Here is a 22,157-nt window from a genome sequence, read left to right on the forward strand (position 1 = left end):
GTGTGTCACACGTACCCTGCCACCTCTACCATGTTGTTGGTTAGGAGCGAGTAACAGGTCCCACCCCCTCTGAAGGTGGGGGCACTGGGAGCCGCCTGGAGAGCTGGCATATTGGACAGTTGCAGGATTGCCCTGCTTGTCACTTTTGCCCCTCCGGGATGTCCCAGGGCTCTAGAGCAGGACCTTCCGCGAATGATGCGAGATTCAAGCCATCGATTTCCCGTCAAGAGAACTGCAGTGCGCCTGCAGCCAGCCAGGCGGCGCTGCCTCCGGCAGTGACTTCATGGGGCACTGTGATTACCTGTCACGCGGGAGGACGGTGGGTCATCTCTCGCTCGTTCTGTCATCCCTGGTGCTGCTGGTGCTGCTCCTGTCCCAGCCCTGCCAGTGCTCCCTGGACCCCGCGACACTCTCCACCCAGGCCTCCCGGCCCCCGTCAGGCTGGCCATGCGCCCCTTCCTGCCGAGTGTCCTTCATGGAGGACCTCCCTGCCTCTCTGCCAGGGCGTCTGGGAGGAAACCTGAGCTCCCTTGAGGCCCAGATCTTCCGTGATCTTCCCCGTTTTACTCCTGCAGCCTGTCTCCTGACACCATCCCTCTTGCGTCCCCAGGTCCCACAGACCCAGAGCCCGGTGACGACCTCTGGCTCTGTCCTGACTCCTGCCTCTGCGCCATGTGTTCTTGCCCTAATGTGCCCTTCCAGGCTGGCCTCGCTCCCCTCTCCCCTGTCCGTCTGTGGCTGCGTGAACTCCTGCTTCCAGACGTGCTGCAGAGCTGCCTCCTCCATGGAGGCCTCCCGGACATCCTCAGAGCAGCTCAGTCCCTTCGCTCCGTCAGCCAGTGCCTTGCAGCCCCCTTCACAGAACTCCACATGTTGTCTGCTGGTCTCATTTTGTTCCTTGACATTTTGAAGACACGTGCCTTTGGATTCTCAGGATCCTGCCCTGCATTTGTTGATGGCATAAGCTCCATGAAGTTAGAAGGGATGAAGAGGGCGAGTGAGTGAGTGAATAAAAGGATCTCAGTGAAGCTGGGTGGGACTGAGAACCTTAGAAGCGAAATCTATTTAGAACTTCTCTCCGGGAGAAGCACGCTCTGTTGTATTAATTAACTCAGAAGCTCGCAGATCAGGGAAACGCTAACGATCTCTTCCCAGCTACTGAAGAGAGGAGCTGGCAGAGGCCCGGCTTCATTCATCATTTTCCGCTTCGGGCCGGCTGTGCTGAGTTTCCTGGTAAAAAAGGAAAAGAAATCCCATCCCATTTGGAGTTGAAGGGAGTTTCTTCTGGAGCCCAGATCCGCCTTAATTCCTGTTTTGTGGTGCGCGCAGTTAGGGTCCAGTTCACGGTGGGGCCCCGCTGTCCCCGGTTTCGGCGTCTGCCATTGGCCGAGACCGGGCTGAGCGCACGTGCCCTGGAAGCCTGGCCCTGAAGTACGCTTCTGTCACGTTCCTCTTCACGCACTTTCCGAACACTTCCTGGTGCTTGCAGGAGAAATGGGGCCTCTGGGGTCTGCATAAGACGCAGAGCCTAGGGGCTCGGCCTTGTGGGGCTGTGAGGAGGGATGTGGAAGATGGTGCATGAGGGCCCAGCCTTCCGAAAGTGTTACCCAGTCCTGTGGGGCCCAGTGCAGAGGAAGGGGTGTCCTTTCTGACTGAGAGCAGCTTAGAAGGTTGTCATGGAGGCAGTGACGTTGGGAGACCTCATGACATGAGGTGGAAGGATTGGAGTCAAAGGCCTGGCTGAATTCCCTGCTTTATTTCTCAGTCAAGCGACCTGGAGAAGTTACCTGATCTCTTCTTATCTCTGGTTTTCAATGGCTCAGATGGGAATATTACCATCTCCCTAGATGATCTAATGACGTAACAGCGTAAAAGTGCCGTAAGAAAGAGATTCAATGCATTTAAAGTGTTTTGTTGAAGCTGGATCTCGGAGGATGGGTGGGTGCTGTGCATGAAGAAACAGGGATAGGTACAGCCAGCTGGGTGCAGGGGGCAGATTGGGGCAGGGCAGGGCCTCGGAGGAGGGGTGGGCATCGTGCGTGAAGAAGCAGGGATAGTACCGCCAGTGGGCCGCGGGGACAGGACGGGGCAGGGGCAGGGTCCAGCCACCATGTTGTCTGCATCGTGGGGACCCCGGGTAGAAAGGCGATTGAGAAGGAGCTATTCTAGGGGTGATCCTGAAAGGACCTTGGCTTTGCTGTATAATGGATTGTGTTTGTGTTCAGCCAATTCATCATCCTGATCAGTTTTCTTAGGCTGTAGATAAAATTAGCCAGGTTTCCTGAACTCATTCCAGATGACAGCGCCCCTGCCATGTGCTTGCTGGCTGAGGGCTGACGCGGCCGGGCTCGTCTGGCTGGCCAGCTTTAGTACCCCGCTCCCCACCAGCTCCTCTCTCTCCTTGCTCGAATGTTACAGCCCAGCTGTGCCCCTGGGTCCCCTGCACCCCCTCACCCTTCTGACGGGTGTGGCATGACTCCTGGGAGAGGCCTGTCTGAATGAAGACTCCTGCCTGCACTTGGCAGGACTGCGTTCACACTGTCTTTAGCACAGAGAGGGTGGGCTGGGGGATGCCTGGGGACGGGGTGGGACGCACAGCCGCGCCGCGGAGCAGGCTGCAGGGGCTCGGCTGGAGAGCTCACCCGGCCTGCCTGGGGGCTCCTGTGCGCCCCGTCTCTCTCTGGGGCTTCCTGCCCCCTCTGCTTTCTCGTGAACTGGCTCTCCCCACTACAGGCAGAACCGGCAGCCCTCCATGCTTCCAGGGAGAGGCCTCCTCCTGACCCAGCCTCTGTCCTGGGTCCTCTGCGGGTCCTGCCACCTGGGGCCAGTGGGGACCGAGTGCGTGGTAACAGACGTGCTTCTGGTGGCCTTGCCTGTGCACAAAAAGAAGGTCCCATGGAGGGGCCACAGTGGGCTGGGCAGAGACTGCAGAACCGCGTCGCTGGTGGTACTGGAGGTGACTGAGCCCTTTGCTGACAGCCTGGAATCCTGGTTCCCCTGTCATAAGGGACATCCGTTCACCCAGCACCCGTTGGTCTTCAGTGGGGGTCACTGGCTAGATTCTGAGGGGGGGCGCGGCTCCGGTCACTCCTGGAGCCTGGTGGAAACTGGCTTGACCTGCACTAAAGCTTAGCTGCGGCTGGACCCCGGTGAGTGGCCTTATGGTCCAGGGAGTGCCCCCGGCTGTCGCGCTCCTCTGCGCCCTGGCTCTTCGGGGAGGGCAGCGTGTCTTGGTTCCTCGTTCGTAAAGCGAGATCAGTAGTGACCACTCATGGAATTTTTGTGAGAAAATGTGCCCTTACGGACTCTGTAAGCTCTGAAATTAGCTGTAGGCGTGATTCCCAGGGAGCGGTTGTGCGTAAGGAACGCTGTAGCTCAGTCACCGCACACTGCTGGGCTTCGCGGGTCTTAGGCGGGAGGAATCCGTGCTTTACCATCCAGATGCGTGATGTGGTGTTGACTCTCTTGCCACAAGCATAGCGCTGAGCCAGAGCTCGCCTTCCGAGTTCCTTTGAAGGGGACAGACACGCAGCCTGCCTTGGCTGCGCACACGCCGGGAGCCGTTTCACTTCCGGCAGATTAACTGTTCACCGCGTGGCACTAAGTAAAAGTGCTGCCACGTGCCACGCCGAGTGGAGCCCCGTCTGCTCCTTATCCTCACGCCCACCTGCCAGCAGAGGTCAGCTCCACCCTCCAGAGGAGGGGCGGGGTCTTGGCAGGGCGCCGGGACTGCTGCACCGAGACCCCTTTCTGCCGGGACCCCACGCTGCCTCCGTGAGAACAGGGCACAGGGCCGCTCCAGGCAAGGCGGCATCTCCCTCCTGCTTACTGGGCCCTGCATGGGACCGTTGCTCTGGCAGCACGCGGGTGACGTGGGGAGCCCGAGCCTCGTCCGCTGCGCCCCCGTGGCCCCGCCTCCAGGCTACCCCGGGAAGCCGTGGCTCTGGCCCCCCTCCCCCGCGCACCTGTACACCAGAGAGCTGGGTCCGCTCCGGCCGGTCCTCCCCGCCCGCCGTCCTGCTCGTCAGCTGCTGCCGTGGGGTGCACCCCGGGTCTGAGCGCAGCCTGGGGTAACTCAGACACAGCCACAGCAGGTAGTTATTGTCTTTAAGAAACAGTTCCGTTACGAATCCGTTTCAGAGCTTGAGAGGTACGTGACTCAGTGTAATGGCCCCTAAAATTCGTAAATTACAGGCATCAGCATCAGTAAAATAATGACAATGTCAAACAAGTGACTCATCGCCTCCCTCAGGTTCGCTGGATCCTTTCCTGCTCTCAGAGGGAAAGAGGATGTTTACTGAGTGCTTAACTGGAGTGCTCCGAGATTTCCACAAGGAGAGAGCATGTCGTGGAGAAACAGGCTGGCTCCAGGGACCCGCCGCCGCCCTGTAGGCGTGAAGCTCCCGCCCCTGAGGGCGTGGCCAGGGCTCTTCCCGCCCCTCCTGCGCCACTGCCCCCTGCGCGCCCCGCTCCCCGCCTTGCACGCTTTCAGCACTCCCCGGCCTTCGGAGGGGGAGTCCCCCGCTCCGCCCCGCCACCGCGCCCCGCCCTTTTCCTCTGCCCAGAGCCACTTGGGAGTCCCCAAACTCACACCTCTTTGCTGGTGCTTGCTGCCCGTCTGCTTGGAACAGCGTCCCCCTCCTGGTGTGCCCGAGGGCGACTTCAAGTTCCCCCGCAGGCCTGTCTCCCCTCCCCCAGTACTGATCACAGGGTCTCGAGTTCTGTGCACACCCAGGCTGCGGCAGGTGGTGGAGCAGGTGTGTCCAGCTGCGGTCTCGTCCAGCCGCCCGGCTCCTCCCAGGGGGTCTCTGAAGGCCTGGGCAGCACGTGCCCGTGTCCCACGGCCCAGGAAGGTGCCGCCAGCCCTTGAGCTCCAGCCGGCGTGGTTCCGAGGTTTATGCTGTCTGGTCTCCAGGCTGCTGCTCCCCGGTGACGAACGTGCCCCTTCTCTGCGCAGCCGCGCGCTCTGCAGTGCTGCCGTCAGCACACGCGTCGTCGGGACCCCTCCGGTCGGTGCTCCCCAGGGAGGCCGGCTGCCTGCGCCCACCACGCGCCTTTTCCCTCCTCCCCGGCCCAGCAGAGCCAGTCTCGGGAGCGGGTCCTGAGCCTGGTGGAGACGGGACCCATGAGCTCTGGGCAGTGCCCCTGTTTCATTGAGTCCTTATTGGTCACAGTCTGGGGCACGGCCTGGTTTCTTCATCACCAGCTCCCCTCCCTCCTCTCCCCCTCGACGTGTGTCACTTTCCTCCTGGTCCAGCAGCTTGTCTACACCCGCTGAGTCTGTGGGGACTGTGGGGGCCGCAGCGCCCCCGCCCCGGCTCTCCTGCCGCGTGCCCCTGGCTTTTCTCCTGATCACCACACCTCACCTCCGTCCTGCTCCTCTGTCTCTGGTCTTGAAGGTAACGACCCAGTGCCTACAAGCTGTCACGGAATGATTTTAGCAGTGACGGCGGCCCCATTATGCGGGCGCCCTGTGCTGGAATCAAAGGTCGCACCGCGGCGTGCCAGGGATGACCCCATTAACGTCGTCCTGTTCATCAAGCTTAACTCAGATTCCCGTCGGTGAGAGGAGTCACATTAACGCCGTCCTGCTGATAGATTCCTACCTGGGGCTGCAGGACTCGAAGGTGCCGCGTGCCTTTTGCAGCGTCAGCTGTTGCTGTGGGAGTATCTGCTTAACGCTGGGTGCATCCCAGACGTGCGTTACATCCACTTTGGAGGACCGTGTCCTTCCACAGAAGGGCTGGGCCGGGCGCTAGATCCGGGAGCAGGAACTAGACCCAGCCCCCGTGCAGAGGAGAAGGCGCCCTGTGGGGCCAGAGCAGCGAGAGCCGGGCTCGCCACGGGGCTGCTGGGTGCTGCTGAGGGTGCTGCAGGCGACCGGGCTCCGAGGGAGCGTCCGTTCTGATGGGCAGGGTGTGCCCTCGGACTGCCTCGGCTTATGGCGGGGCTCTGGCGCGGGGTGTACGGAGGGCCGTTTGAGTTTAAGCCGTTCAAACTTAGAAACCAGTTAGAAGCTGAAAACAACACCCACGTTCCCGAGCAAGTCGGCCGCCGAGGCTGTGGCCACGTGGACCTGTGAAGACTCCGGGGCGTACTTACCCCAACACCTCAAGGCTTCCTGCCAGGACCTGCCTCTCCGTGGCCCACAGCACAGAAAACAAAATGCACACTTCCTCCCTCTAGGCCCCTCCCAGAGGAGGCAGCGGAGGGTCTGCCCCCCACTGCTCAGAACGCCTGGGAGCCACCGAGGGCCCAGTGCGTGACCCGTCGTCCTTGCACGGAGCTGCCTCCCGTGCAGACCCGAGGCCCCGGAAAGGGCCGTCTCTGTCCCATCCTCAACTGAGAAGTAACTGCCCAACGTTTCTGCCACGGTGAGATAGGTCATCCGACCCTGTGAATGGCAGTGAACATGTGTGTCAGCGTGAGCACCTTGTGGCTCGCCGGGGTAGCCCCCCTGTGGGCCCCAGCTGAGTGGGACCGTGGGCAGTTCTCGGAGGCTGAGCTCTGCCTTCCCCATGTGGCCCTTTGCGCAGGAGTCCGCCTCCAAGCCCGACTGCTACAGCCCCGGTCCTCCTCCAAGGTGTGCCTGCGAGCCTCTCGCTTCCTGCTGGAGTGTCCCCTCCGTCCTGCGCGGGACGACAGCGCGCGTCAGCCTCACCTGACACAACGCACACTGCCGGGCGGGCGGTGCTGTGTGTCCCCCTCTCCCTAAGACGAGGCGCCTGCGGGGCCGGGGCTGCCTGCTGTGTGTCTGCTGCCTCCACGGCTCCGTGCTGGCCCCGGGGTTTCCTGTCCTGCCCTCTGCTCAGCGCCCCGAGGTCACATGGGACTCCCTCCTCCTGTTTTGCAAATAACCCAGCAGCTCACTTGATAACTGTGAAGTCGGCTATTTACCTTCTCAGTTCTCCTAGTTGGAAACACGGCTGGGCTGGATAGACTCGGGGCCCTTCCTGTTCCCCGTTCATCTGCACAGGCTCCTGAGTGGTGATTAAGCTCGGATTTCACCCAGAGGAGGTCTTATTTGCATATACAGGGCCCACGGGCAGACACGTATGCAGAAATGCATTTCCTTCCCTTGAGCTTTGGAGACGGAGGGCCTCACACCTGCCCTGCCCTGCCCGGCCTGGACTGTGGGCCGGGGCAGCCCTCAGGTCTGCCCTGCGTGCGCCGGCTGTGTGCGCCCCACGGGTCCGGGCTCCAGCGCCATGCCCTCATGCACCCCCGCCTCCTCCCGTGGCGCAGAGTCAGGTCCCCACTGCCCCAGCCTCTGCTCAGGCTGCATGAGGCCTGGCCGGCATGAAGCGACTCCTATTTCTCTGGCCTGTGAGCGTCGGCATCCACTGGTCCGCCACCTGGGCCGCCGTTCCTTTCCCCTCCCTCCCTCCCTCCCTCGGCCTTGGTCACCACCTCTCTCAGGTGTCAGCTGAGCTGCCACTTGCAGGCGTGCTCCCTGACTTGCACGTCCCCCCACTCGGCCGTCTGCCTCCACTCTGCACTGTCGGTGACATGGCCCCAGGTGCTCCCCCAGGACCCCGAGGGTCCCTCTGCTCGGTGCTGTGGCTTCTAGTTACTTCACTGTATCTTCATCCTGGTCACCTGGAGCTCGGGGACTGACCTGGGCTCCTTGCTATCCTGACATGGTCATACAGTGTTTCTTCATTTCCGGGTCATACCGTGAATTGTTTTGATTAATTAAAGGTTTTGAACTAGTCTTACATTCCCAGGACAAGCCCCACCTGGTCACATGTTTTATTCGTGTATCTTTCTCTGTCAATATTTATCTCTCTGTCATCTCTTGGTAAGTGCTCATAAATGTGTCGTTAGATTCAATTTGATAATATTTTGTTGAGGATTTGCACCTAAGTACACGAGTAACATTGGTCTCTTGTTTTCGTTTCTCGTAGCGTCCTTTCTGGTTTTCCTAGAAGGGTCATCCTAGGATCATAAATGGAGTGGGAAGTGGGTGGTCTGCTGCCCTGCAGCCTCAGCTGTCTGATGAGAAAAGACATGTTTGTAGGTTATGTGTGTTTTAGAGTGGGAGTGATGTCTTTCCTGCTTTTTATATTGTTGGCAGGGGATAGAGTTCTTCATTTTATAATGGTCTTTTTTATGGGAAGTTTTCACTTTGGTGAACCTATTTTATCAATATTTTCTCTTCATTCGTAGTTCTTTCTTGTTCCTATGAGACACTCTCCTACCCCCAGGTTGCAAAAATATTTTCCAGTGGTTTCTTCCAAAAACTCCATAGTTTTGCCATTACATTTACAGCTAGGATCCATCCTGAATTACCTTTTTCGCTTTGCTGCCTTTCTAAAAAAGTCATGATTTTGAATCTGGGTCTATCCCTTAGCAGCTGCGTCAGCCCGGAACAGCTGCATCGCCCATGTGAGCCCTAGTTCCTTCATCTGTCCACCAGAGGAAAAACCCGGCTCACCTTCTGGGACGAGTGTGGGGGCCCAGTGAGCTGCTGCGGGCCAGGTGCTGGGGTGGAGGCGGCCCCGGGAAGCCTGGGCACGTGGGGCACGCTGGCCCGGCTCACGGGCTGCTCTGGGCCACAGACCGTCTGCCGCCAAGGCCCGGGCCCTCCTGTCCCCTCTGCTTCACTGTAGAGCCTGGCACTTCAGGTGAGAGACAGCGAGAGGCCAGACACATGACAGCTTGGAGACACCTGTGGGCACGTGGCCAGCCCCTCTGGACACGTGAGCTTGCCCTGCAGATGTCTTTGACCATGTGCGACTCGGCCGAGGGTCTGTGCCAGTGCTGCCTGTGGACCGCCGTGCTGGCGTGAATATTGGCGTGTGGGCCGATTTTCCCGCGCCAGCTGTCAGCGTGCTCAGAGGGACTGTGGTGCCGCTCCGAGGCCATGGCCGATTTCAGAAGAAGGCCCCACGCTCCTCCTCTCCAGGGGCTCCCTGTCTAATTATGGAGCAAGGATAACCAGTCTGGTGTATGTCATGACTTTTTTCCTCCCTGCAATTACTAAGTATTAATTACTCAAAGAAAAATGTACATATCTTTGAGCCACCATTATGCATGCCTGCATGTGTATATATATATGTATTATGTATGTGTATATGCGTGTCTTGTTTTTACATTAAGTCTAGCACTAGCAAAGGTATGTGAGGTGTTTCTGTTGCCAGTCTAAGCTGGCGCCATCTCTCAAGCAGGCTGCGTGTCATACACATAATCTGGGCAATGGTGGCATTTCTGTCTTTTGCCTCTCTCTTAATCCAGAATAGGAGAAGAAGGTATACACGATGTCCTTCCGGGCTTTATTTGTACAATAAACATGAGAGCAACTCAAATTCCCATCACCAGGGCATGCGGGGTGGCTTGTGGCTCATTTAGGTAATGATACGGGACGCAGCTGTTAGAAGGTGTATGCGTGGAAGTTCCCGGAGCCCACCGAGGTTCTGTCCCCTTATAACTTGTGCTTGTGTGGACGCGGCCCAGAGCCACGATGGGGCCGTTTCCGGCCTGTGTGCAGAGCCCGGAGCCTGCGCATGTCCGTCAAGCTGCCCTGCCTGGCTGTTTCAGGTGGCTGGCGTTACCTCGACTCTTGAGAGGAACTGACTGAGGCCGCAAACTGTTCGTGTGCCCAGGTTCTGTGGGCAGTGAACCCGGGCACTGAGGTCCAGCTTTGACTCCTGAGCTCTCTCTGCCGGCGTCATGCTGAGTGGTGGTGGTAGAGAGCACACTGGACCTGAATTCTGTTCTCCGTGCTTTGGTCGTTCTGCTGTAATGCTGACGTTCTTTACAAGTCCTGGGGCGCCCCGACTTCATCAGGGGAAGTGGCCGCTCTTCCCTCATGGGCCTTGCTGTGTTCAGAGCGCCGGGTAGGAAGCCCGTTCTGTTTGTGCTGGGTCTGGACGCTGCGTGGCCGGCAGGCGGTGCCTTTCAGAAGTAATTTTTTCAACATTATTTTAAAATCTTGTTTTCCCCCCCATGTGTTTTATCCACGAGATATTGTGCAGGCAAGGGAAATTCAAGGGTGAATTACTTAATATAGCACCGCAGATTAAATAATGACATTCACATTGACAGTGGAAAGGCCATGCATAATGCAGGTGGCTAATACGCACTGATTTAATTTATCAGGCCGAGCTGTGTTGCTGTGCCAAACGAGGCGTCGTTGTGAATGAGGGGCGAACACGTGTCCAGAACAGTGCTGTGTGTGGTAAACCAATTAGGCCTGATTGTTGCCTGTAAAATACAAATGGACTAATTAAGCTATTTTGATTTAAGAATTTCATAATACAGGTGAGCACCCATTCTCGTTTTATCCGTTGGCCTGATTTCATTAGAAGTCGGCTGTGTTTGAATTGTTCTTATGGATGAGGAATAGTAGTGACGGATATATCTTTGACAGTGAAAATTATTTAATTCCTAATGACATAAAATCCCCAGTGAAAGTCTCCTCCAAATATAAAAGTTCCTCTCCCTTGGGCACCTGCTCACGATCCTTGGCCGTGACGTGAGGTGACCACAGTGTCCCTCGCAGCCCCGCCGGGGGTTTGAGTGGTCTCCTCCTGGTGAAGTCGGTGCCTGTGACTGCAGGACTGCCCACAGCCAGCAGGAAGCGGCACGTGGTGTTTCTCTTGCCCACAAAGCCACCCTTTCTCTCTCCGTCCCCTGTGAAGCCACTGTTTCTGGTGGTGATTTTCTCAAGGAGCAACTCCATCTTATCTGCTTCGGGAGCTCCGGGGTCTTGCCCAGGCCACACCAGTTCAGACACACGGGGCCCAGCACGCGGTGTCACCTACACAGCACCATCACCCCCGTAGGGCCCCCCGCGGCCAAGGACCGGGCCCCGCCTCTCGTGGCCTCCGCAGTGGTCCTGTGGCCTCCCTGCTCCTCCTGTTGCCCGGCTCTGCCTGCTGGTCAGCATTTCTTCAACGAGGGCCAGCCTTGGTGGCTGCACCTGAAGCCGGAGCGTGTCCTGAGGGCAAGGACGAGTCCCGACTGCTGCAGGAAGGCCTGTCCCCGGTGCGCACGCTGCGTGCCGCACTCCACGATAGCGGGGTGGGTCAGAGGATGGATGAGGTGCTCCCGCTGAGCTTCCAGGAGGAGGTGGGAGAGGGCCAGGCACCGGGGCGGGGTGGGGGTGGGGTGCGCGCTGCAAGCTTCCGTGGTTCTCATGGGCTCTGCTGCCGCCATCTTCGAGACCAGGAGGCTGGGCTGGGCCAGGCAGAGCACCTCCCCGCCCAGCCCCTTCCCCGGACACCCAGTCGACGCTGTCTCTGGGCGGCCGTCTGTCTCAGAGGACCCCTGGGCGATGGCTTTGGTCGTACACAGATTTCTCGACTTGAAAAGGAACTACTGGTGAAGTGGGAATGCCCATCCCGGTGGCACAGCTGCCACCCCAAGGTGTGCGGGCCACACATACACACTTCTGCTCTCATCACAGCGGCTGGCAGTGTGCTGCTGACGTCAGCAGCCCGTCCGTGTCACAAGGTCTGTGTCGGCACGAGGGGGAGATGGCAGCCTGGAGCTGAGACGGGAGGCTGGACACCGCGGGAGAGGATGGCACGGGCTGCTGCGTGGCCTTGGGAGTGGCAGGCTTCCCTGGGCAGCTTGTCCTGTTCCCGTGAGCCAGGGAATTACACCGCCTGCACCATGGAACCGAGGGGCAGCCACTGTTTCTGAAATCCTTCCTGGCTCCTGGGTGCCCCTAGATCTCGTCTGGTTTCGTGTTCGATTTGATTCATTTGTGGGCATTAAATGCCTGGTCCTGCCAGGCTGACTGAGCCAGAGTCGGAGGCGGTGGGAGGTGGGGGCTGTCTGTGTGGTCCCCCCCGGCGGTCTCGGGACTGAGAAACACTGGCCAGTAGCATGGCCCCCCCGCCCCCACCCCAGATGGGTGAGCAAGCAGTGGACTCAGCTGGAGGCTGAAGACACTGCTCCCCGGGGAGTGGCCCCAGGTCCTGACCCGACGCTCCGGACGGGGCGTGGGCATCACAGTTTCTAAGTGCTTGTCAGGGAAGAGGCCGCTTCTGCCACGACAAAATGATTGGCGACACCCTTGTCCTCCTGCTGTAAGCCACCAGAAGATTGGAAAAAAATGATTTAAATAATAGTTGTCAGATGATAGGGAAAAAATAAAAGCCTAGCCCAGAGCCGTGATTGCTCGGAGAAGGGAGACAAATGAGGTGAGGCCTGCGAGGGCCCTGGCTCGCTGCCGAGGGCTGCAGGGGGCAGGAGCGCACACAGAGCACGGTGGCGTTGCGGACAGGGGGGGCGGGGGGGGCGGGGCTGTGGTGGCTGAACTCCTACCAGAGAAGGAGCCGGCAGAGAGCGTCCCAGGGGTCACCTTGAGCTCGCTGCTGAGTCCTGAGCCAGACACATGGAGGTCCAAACCCTGCAGGACGGGGGAAGACCCGCCGGGCCAGCCCCTGAGGCCTCCAGGGTGGAGACCACACGGTCGTAGGTCCAGCCTAGGCCCAGGGTCAAGGCTGCTCCGGACTCGCCCCAGAGAGCAGAGGCACAAGGCTCCCAGCGGCAGGCTGGTCCTCGGGCCCCTTCCTGCCCACCGGGACCAACTCCCACGGTCTGTAGAGGAAGGTGAAAGACATTTAGACGTTGGACAATGTGAGGCTTGCCAAGTACTGTAAAAGCAGCAGAGAGACAGGAGTGTGACGTGAAGAAGAGCCAGGTAGTGGAAGCTAACACAGAAACGACCCTGCCGCAGTTATTAGAATTGTGCTCAAAGAGGTATCAGAAGCTATGAAAGTAATGAGGAAAGACTTGGGAGGGAAAGAACAAAGGGAACCTTCATTGCTGGAACGAAAATCGGGGTCGTTTCTGGGCTATACGAAGAAATGCTCTAACTCAGTAGTGAGACCACCCAATGGAAGCTGCGCACAGCGTGGACCAAACAGAAGAGGGTACTCGGATGGCCAGCACGCGTGACAGGGCGCCAACGCCGTAAGTTCCGGGAGACTAGAGTCAGGATCACAGTGGACGGTATTGCACATCTGCTGCTCCGCGGTGAGGTGTGAGGAGTGGCATAGCCGGGACACACGTGACACGGGCCAGCCGCGTGGGAGCCCAGCCGGCAGCTTCTGTCGCGTTGATCCCACGGCTCCCAGCCTGCAAGGCCAGCCGCTCACTGGGACTTACCCAGGAGCCGTGACAACCCCGTCCGCCCGAGCTTACACCTAAGTGCTCAGGCCCAAACTGGGACGAAGCGTGTCCAGCAACAGCGAGATCAGTAGTTGCAGGTGGTGGGATGCTCCTGGTGACGCTGAGGACCAGGCTACGGCTCACTCGGACTGGGAGGCTGAGCAGGCAGAGCCAAACCCGGCAGGCGTGCGGTGTGACTGCGCCCCTGGGGGGTCGAGGAGGCGCAGGCGCATCTGTAATGACAGAGGGCAGACCTCTGTTTTCCCCGGGGGTGGGGGCTGTGCATTCACTGCACGGGGCAGGAACGAGCTTTTGGTGATGGAGGCTCATCTTCTCCGCCGTGTGTCCATTGTACAAATGTACGCTGGTCAGAACTCACTGACCTGGACACTTACATCGGCACGATCTGTGACCCGGAAACGATGCTTCACCGCCATGACTGAGAAATTAGGAAAACAGCCGCTGGCAGTTTCCAGCGTACAGCGGGCTTTGTGAACGGCCGCCTCAGAGGCCCCTCCTCGCCGGGCCGCTGCGCCCTGGCCCCTGCCAGCCGCCACTCGTCAGGGGCTGGTCAGGAGCCCACGTGGAACGACATGCAGCTCCCGGAACAAGGCCTCCTGTGCTGCGCTCGTTTTCTTGCCCAAATGCTGTTCCATTTGCCCAAAAAAGCCTTTTCCCGCCGTCGCCCTCCTCCCGCCAGGCTCGGCGGTGACCCGCGCTGTCGGCACACTCCCGCCAGGGCCCTTGCCGCCTGCTTTGTCTGGGGGAGGCCTCCCCGCCTGCCCCGTGGGGAGGACCTGTGGCTCTGGGCCCTGCGTTCCCGTCCCTGGCCTGGGCCCGCGGTGCCTAGTGAGCCCAGGAGACTGAGTGGACAAGCGAAGGAGTCAATGGACGAGTGAGTGAGTGACGTCCAGGGAGCTTTCCCAAGTGAAGCCAGAGGAATGGCTTCCAGAGAGGTGAGGGCAGCGCTCTGACGCAGAGAGACGGGGCCGGGCACGCGGGGAGGCCGTGTCGGCGGGCTCACACCTCCTTCAGAGTTTGTGGAGTTGCCACAGCGCCCTGGGAGTGTTTAGCGGGAGGGCCTTTGGGAACTAGTTGTCCAGGTGACACCGCAGTGCCGTGCTCATCCTTATATATTAAGGACTCCGAGAAGTGACTGGGGGAAGGAAATGAGTTTTCTCTCCTCACGGCCTGATTTCAGTCTCAGCTCATTTGAGGGCTGACCTGGGAAGCTTCTGAAGCCAGGCAGGGGTGGTATCCCCGAGGCCGGGGGCAGACGTGGCCTGTGAGCTGTCCCGTTGGCCGAGAGCTTCCTGTGTGCGATGTGCTGGGACAAATTAAAGCTGACATGCAGTGCCACCCGCTGCGTCGTGGAGGTGGCCGCTCTGGGGGGTGGCCCTCTCGCCCGCCCCTCCACACCCGCCGCCTGCAGCCTGTGGACTCTTCCTGGAGCCGGGTCGGGACCGCTGGCCCTGCGCGTCCGTGCACCGCTTCGGCGTGGCCCTGCCGACCCGCCCAGCTCCGCCGGCTGACTCCTGGTGTCCTGCGGGCCCAGGGCCAGCCCAGAAGCTCCCGGCACACCTGGTCACTGGGGCCGGGGGTGAGAGTGGGCTGGGCAGGCCGTTCGGAGCTCAGAGGGCGAGGAGCTGCGCTTTTCGTTCGGACACTCGAATCCTGGGAGCGGCCGTGGGCAGTGCCCTCGCGTGTGAAACGGGGGTTGTGCTGCAGGCTCCGTGAGAGGATGGCGGTCACCGCTTGGCGCGGCCAGGTGTCCCGCAGAGGAGAGCCCCTTCCTCCCTGCTGTGCGCGTGCGGTCCCTGACGCACGTGGTGCCCGCCAGACCCCCGCCGCTGACCTGCGAGCGAGCGCGTCAGGCGAACATTTGGGAAGGGGTCCTCGTCGGTCTATGACTCACGACACATGCAGGGAGGCGGGCCGAGCAGACCCGGCACATGGCCGCCCGGTGTGAAGACCCAGGGCCGCTGGCCGCAGACGCAGACCCCCAGGTGCCCGCCCGCCTCAGCCGTCGGGCTCTGTCGACCCTGCTTGGTACTCGTGCCCTTGGTTTCGCATCTCAGCACGGTGGCAGCCCGCTGCTGAGGTCGCCTACGTCCTTGGACCCTCCGGTGCCGGCCCCGTGGCTGGCTGGTGTTGGGGGCCTCGTTGCGGGGGAACTGAGGGAGGAGACGGCCACTCGGTCCCGGGCCAGGGTGACGCGGAGAGCCCCCTTCCTCCCAGAGCTGCCTTGAGTGTTGGACGCGAGCCCCCGACAAGGCCCAGCTTGGCGCTGTGAGCTGGGTCCCCCGAGAGTCACCGTGCGCTTCTTGCCCGCTTCCTGTGACGTTGGCCTTCCTGGAGCGCACAGCTGTCGCTGCAGAGCTGGGTGACCTCACCGTGTCTGTCTCCAAAGACGGTGTTTCCGGGAGGGTTTTCTGGGGATTCACTTGTGCTGGACCCTTTGTGAGGGTGGCCAGCATGTGCCTCTGGCCCTCGAGGGTCCTTTGCTTCCTGGTGGGACCCCCTGCCCTCCCGGCAACTGAGTTTGGGACCCCTTTCTCCGCTCTCTTCCTCTCCTGGCCACCTGGGCGGTTACCTCCCCGGGGACCTGGGTTCCTGGCCTCTCCCCGATAGTGACCCAGTGCGGAGCAGAGCGGGGAGAGCGGCGCGGGCTGCAGTGACGGGGGAGTGTGCTGTATGGGGCCCAAGTCCCAGGTGCCCCTGTCGGTGCCTGGCCGCCGTGCGGCCCCCAGACAGCACGGTTACAGCACGTTGTTACCGCCGGGGTCTGCGCGTGTCCCTCAGGGAGACTGAGGACGAGCCTGCCCTCCATCGGGCGCACGGATGGTCGGGGGCATGGAGCCGTGGCCTTGGAGCCCATCCAGCGAGGTTCTAGTTCACGTCTTAGTAGGAGGAGCCACATGAAAACATGACTAGCTTATAATTGCTTTTAGAACAGATCTAATTTAGTAAAGGGCGGGGGGGCATTGTAACGTTAACCCTGTGCCTTCGTGATTTAGATGCTGCGAGGCCGTCGAGAACCACCCCCTGCGCCCCTTGCAGGCTCTGTGCCCGTGGCAGCTGCGGCCGTGCCACGTCGGGACGCCTCTGCGGGGGAAGCATAGCGTCGGGAAGGTCTTCAAGGCTGGGGGCAGCGTGAGCTCCTGCTGGGGCTGCCTGCCTTCCGCTGGGGCCACGGGAGCCCCTGACATCCTGGGAGGAAGGCAGGGGCTGGGGGACGTCTCTGTCTGCCTGTGAGGAAAGTCAGGGACAGGCCCCCTCAGCAGCCCACTCCCGCCTTCCACCTGGGACTTACCCAGGTGTTCCTTAGGCGAGAGGTGGGCCTGCCATGTCACGTGAGCCCCAAGTTTTATGTGAAAACAGCCCCCCAGTTTCTTCCCTTCTGGTGAAATTGCCATCATTCTTGCGAGAAGGACACAGATCTATGGAAAGCCGATACTGCCAGGAAATGAACCAAGTTCAAATTGTAGTCTTGGCGATCACTGCTTTCCATTCTTCTTGGTTAAATAGAATAATATTGACTCTGAGCAAACGCTGGGTAAAGGAGTGAGTGGAGGGACGTAAGCGACCTGGACCCCCTGACGTGGCTGGGTGCGGTGGCGGCCTCCCCCGGGGCCCCTGGGTCCCGTTTCCCCGGAAGGCCGCGCCGGCCCTGCCCACGCATTCAGTGCTCCCAGCGCCCGGCCTGCAGTGCTCTGCTTGCTCGCAGCGCTGGGCTTAGAGGCGGCCTGGGCAGCGCAGAGCTGCTGCCCGGCCGGCCCCTCGGACTCCGGGCCGCTGCCTTTCCTCCCTCCCCGCCTGTGCCGCTGCTGGGCGGCCAGAGGCTGGGCGTCAGTCCCCTGGTGGCCCCTCGGCTCCTGTCGTGGGGTGAGGCCCTGTGTCCTCATTATGCACTGCTCTTGTCTGTGGTGCCGGTCAGTTCCCTAACGCTGCCGCACCTCTGGCTTCATGCTTCCAGCCGGCGTAGACTGTTACTCCCCGGTCGTTGGGATACTTAGCTATTCTCGTCTTTGGAGGGAAGACGTCTTAGCTGCACGCAACAAAAATGCATCTTTAGCAGACGAGGGGTAACGCTGTTACACAGCCGTGCGGCATCGGCGGGAACTGGAGGTTCCCATTTATAATGGAGATTTATTCTCCCAGGTGCTGGGAAGCCATAATCCTCAGAAAACCCTTCCTGTCGGTGCTGGAGGTGTGTCTGTCTGCCATTCACGAAGTCAGGGAGTGCCGGTCGATTTCCCTGGCCAGGCGGTGGGCCAGGCTGTGCGCGGGCGCTGGGCACTGACGGCTGAGGGACCGTCTGGGCAGGGGCCTGACATTGACATGGTCCCACGGCCTGTTGGTACCGCAGTGCCGTGGCTGTCGTTTAGCAGGAACGTCAGAGGGGGCGGGAAGGGGATTGACTTGTCACTAACAGGCTCTGGGATCCGTTGGGCAGATTACAGATCCAACCCATAGCTTCTCTAACCTGCAAACGAGGGGCTCAGCGGCCAGCGGACGAGGTGACGTCTTGGAGTCAGTGCCTCAGGAGAATGCAGGTCCTGGTCTGCGGTGACTTTTATTTTTTCGCACTGTGGTTCAGTTGCTTGTGACCAGCGCTCAGTGCCAGGCCCTGCAGGTGGACCGGGCCAGAGCCCCGTAGCTGGCTGGCCTGGGTTCCCTGTTTGCCTCCTCTGGGCCGCTCACCCCTCTGCCCTCCCCGCACCTGCCTTCCTGCAGCCGGGATCAGCCATTGCACCCAGAACGATCGCCCTGGTTTCCCTGCTTCCTAGCCTCCCTGGAGCGGTCTGGTGCGGGTGGATCCCGTGACTGTGCGTTGCGTACCCGGGGCGTGTGGCTTTCCACTGGGCCGCCGAGGATAGTTGGGGACGAGGGGTGGACATCTGCCCGTGAGCCCTGGGCTGTTTCGGGTGGGTGGCAGGGTTCGAGAGGGTGCAGCTAACACCTTCCTTGCACGAGCTAAGGTGAGAACAATGCTTGGCTCCTGGGGAAGCGAGATGGAGAGCCGGCCTCTCTGTGACCTCACTGTGGCCGCACCACAGAGTCCGTGTGTCCATGCGGTCACGGCCTGGCTCCAGGACTCTGGCTGCAGAAGGGGGAGAGGTTCCCTGCCTCTCCCAACCCCCAGGTCACGGTTCTTTACGTGTGATCTCTGAACTGGCAGCTGCGGCATCCTGGGATCTCCTTAGCAACGCGAAGTCTCAGGCACCACCGACATACCCATCAGAACCACTGGTGTGGGGCCCCGTGACCTCTGGTTAAACCCCTCACGGGTGACCCTGTGCCCGCGCTGGGCCACTGCACGTGCTGCACCGGGGCTGCTTGCTGGAGGACAACGGGACAGTCTCTCTGGCCCTGGAGTGGCCAGGGCCGCACCTCACCGGCCACCATCATGCTGGCGAGTGTACCCCAGGGAGCTGTCAGCACTGTGTTCTGTGAGGACCGGGGCGCGGCGGAGTGCGAGGGCTCCCGTGGGCACATGTGCCTGGGTGGCCACTCAGCCCTCAGCTCCCTTCCTCGTCTGTGACACGGGGCCAATGAACTCGTCTCTGAGGGCGCGCACGTCTTGAGGCCTAACCCTTGTTACGATGGAGAAGCAAAACTGGACTCATGTGGGGCAGCAGGTGGTCGCTCAGAGGCAGCTCCCCCTCACACCCTCTCCACCTGCTGGCCGGGGTAGACGTCCTGGGGGCCTGGGAGACGGGGGAGCCGCTCTGAGAGCGGAGGAGGGCGCCCCACCGCCGGCCCGTCAGCAGCCCCTCTCCATCTCCGTGCCTGGCGCGCCTGGGTGGGCAGCCGCTGTGTGCGGGGCCGGGGCGGCCGCGCCAGCTCTTGGCCTCTGTGTCACTGTGTTGCTAGTCTGGAGAATTAGGCTTTAGCTGAACTGACATTTCTCTACTATGTGTCCCTGACCCTGTGACCCTGGCCAGCCCCTGCCCAGCAGCGCACGCTGTCCTTTCTCCCCACGCAGCCCGCGACACTCCTCGGTGGGGGTCACAGCTCATCGCAGCTGTTTCTGGGCTGTGGCTTTGAGTCGACTTGAGCCCCTCCAGGCTGGTACTGGTCTTCTGCCGGAGTTCCTCCCATGGCGTAGCCGCCCCTCTGGGGTTGGGGAGCCGATGGCGGCTGGCTGGCTGCTGTTCTGAATGATTCACATAAATGGCAGCTGAGCAGGCTGCGCAGCCGTACAGCTCTGTGCTAGATCCTGGGTGTGCTGCTTCCTGGGCTGGTGGCCGGGGCTCTGAGCCTTGTTTGTGAAAACAGCACTTGTCTTGTAGGGCTCCTGCGCCCGTTAGTGGCAGCATGCACAGCTCACTTAGCAGAGCATTTGGCACGTAGTAGCTGCTCAGTAAAAGGCAGCCATGGAAAGACCATTTTAGCTCGAACAATCAGTTGTAGGCCTAGAAAATAAATATGTTTTCTTTATTTCCTTGCCTGTTAATGACGTTGTAAAAGTCTCTTCTCAAAGTAGGGACCGCAGCACATCCCGGGGAGGGACGGTGCTTGGCAGAGCCATGCATGGCTTCCCGTTCCATTGTGACCGAAACACTCCAACAGCCTGTCTGCCTCACCCACCCACTCGGTGGTTTTATTAAAATATCCTAATTTATGCCGCTGAGACGGCTTTTTTAATCAAGGAAGAAAGGGAGTAATACTCAATAATTTCACAAAAACCTTTTCTGTGCTTGATTTTCACAAATTAGACATATTTCCTCTGTAATTATATCTTTTCTTTGATTCTCTACAGAGCAAAGAAACATCCAGTTCCAAGAAAAGAGAAACAGACTGTTTCTTCTTTGTTACATAGGCCTTCACAGGGATCCACCTCTGTATTTTTCGTTCAGTTCCCCAGAGACTTCTGCTGCATCACTCCCTGGGGATGACTTTTAAGATTATCCTGGAAAACAAACAAAAGCCGGTGCAGCGTGTTTTGTGACTGAACAGGTTCTGGCTCCCCAGGGCCGTCCCGGGCGTCTGTCTGCGGTGGGAGGGGCTGCCCGGTGTGTGTCAGAGCAGGGCCTGGCCTCACGCGCGCACTTGTCACCTGTCCGGACACGGTGCTTCCTGGGACAAGGGCCGCACCTCATTCCTCTTGTTCCCGGCGCGGGGCCTGGCCCTCAGGAACTGTGCGCCTAATGAGAGACCAGATCAAACAGAGCAGAGCTGCTTGGGTTCCGAAAGGCGGTTGGGGAGTGTGTATGTGGGGGTCTCCTCGCCTTCTGCTGATGACAGGGGCGGTTTTCAAAAAGCGTCAGATGCGTTCACAGGAGACCCGCCATCCTTTTGAGGTAATAAGCCAGTGCTTCAGGAAAAGGATTTGGGATTTTGGCAAGTCCAAAAGATGATCCTTGTATATTAAAGAAAAAAAACCAAAACCTGTATTTCTTGCAGCCATTTTTCAGTGAGGAGGAGCAGAGCCTTCCTGGAGAAGGCAGGGTTTACCTGGGCCTGCGGGGCAGGAGGACCACTTGGGCAGAGCGAGGGTCAGTGATGTGTCCTGGGGGTAGGAGGGGCGCCGGGAGCCTGCAGCCACCCCCGGACTGCTGGGAGTGAGCGGCCACAGAGGGCCGAAGGGCCCGGGCGGACAGCTCTCCCCGGGCAGCGATCCGTGGCCAGTGAGCACGTGAGAAGACGCGCAGTTTCACTCACCGTCAGGGAAGTGCACGTCGGAATCTCAGTGAGCCACTCCTTCGTGGCCAGGGTGAGGGCTGTTACTAAACAAAGGGGTGACAGCCCCCGACAAGGGTGTGGAGGTGCTTGAACCCTTGCGCATTGCTGGCGGGAGTATAAACTGGTTCAGCCATGGTGGAAAACGGCTGGATTCCCAATAAAATTAAATCTCTGTAAGTAAATGCACGCCCCGAAGAATCGAAAGCAGGTCTCAGAATAGGCGTTTGTACCTTCCTGTTCATGGCGGTGTGATTCGCAGCAGCCAAAAGGCGGAAGCAGCTCAGCCGTCCGTGGGCAGACGGAGGGACAAATGCAAGGCGGTCTCTACAGATAACGGAATATTTTTCAGCCTTAAGAGGGAAGTGCGTTCTGACGACATCCTGCTGCGTGGCTGAACCTTGAGGACACTGTGCCAGGTGACCTAAGCAGGACACGAAAAGACAGACCTGCCTGATTCCATCTGTGTGAGGTGTCCAGTCACCAGACTCTGGACCGAAGGAACATGGGGTGCAGAGGGGAAAGCAGGGAGTCGGTGTCAGAGAGCACAGAGTGTGGGAAGGTGAAGATGTTCCAGAGATGGTGGTGGAGACGGCGCATGTGTGACTGTGCGTAACGCAACGGAGCTGTGCGTTCTGAAGTGGCCAAAGGAGTCCATTTTATCTTATGGGTGTTTTCCCATGAGAAAACTGACAGTGGAACGAGGCGGCCCTGGCTCCGTCCCGTTTCCATCCGTGTTCAGCCGTGTTGCCGCGGGATCGGAGGGCGAGGCGGCCGAGGAGACGGGGGTTCTGTAGGCGTGGCCGCTGCGCTCCGCTCGGCCGTCCTCTCCCCGCGCCCCTGCCAGTCTCGTCAGATGCGTCTCCACGACTGTCTCCTCCATTCCACAGTGGGGAAACCGGGGCTGAGGCCGGGGAGGTGCTGTGCTGGTGGGGGGGACCTCTGGGGCACTGGCGGGGGGTCCTGGCTGAGCGCCGGCGCCCCCGCAGCGTCTGCCCTCCCCGACTACACTTGGGTATTTGCCCCTAACCCTTGTGCCCTTGGCATTTGCCGCCCCTCCCGCCGAGGCTTAGGGTTTTGCTTCATAGGAGAGACGGTCTGGATGGGGATGGTATGGGGGGAGGGGGGAAGCCATGGGTGGCTTCTTACCTTTCTGGTGGTGGCAGCCATCCCCTTCCCTGTGCCTCGATCATCAGAAAGCCTCTACTCAGCCTAGAGCAGCGCACTGACCTTGGAGCTGCTCCCTTCGGCCAGCTTGAGCGGCGGCTGCCCCTGCCCTGCCTCTGGAGAGATGGTGTCCCCGCCCTTCCGCTCCTGGAGGGCCTTGTCTCTCCTTGGCCATCTGG

At 60.1% G+C, this 22,157-nt stretch overlaps 1 protein-coding gene across 1 annotated transcript in view; it reads left to right on the plus strand.

The window, feature by feature from the left end:
• TRAPPC9 (trafficking protein particle complex subunit 9) overlaps positions 1 to 22,157 on the plus strand; it is a 217,326-nt gene that overhangs the window by 120,663 nt on the left and 74,506 nt on the right. The gene's annotated exons all lie outside the window — the stretch shown is intronic.

Source organism: Furipterus horrens, unplaced genomic scaffold (genome assembly GCF_987537825.1).
Source record: "Furipterus horrens unplaced genomic scaffold, mFurHor1.1.pri manual_scaffold_7, whole genome shotgun sequence".
NCBI lineage: Eukaryota > Metazoa > Chordata > Mammalia > Chiroptera > Furipteridae > Furipterus > Furipterus horrens.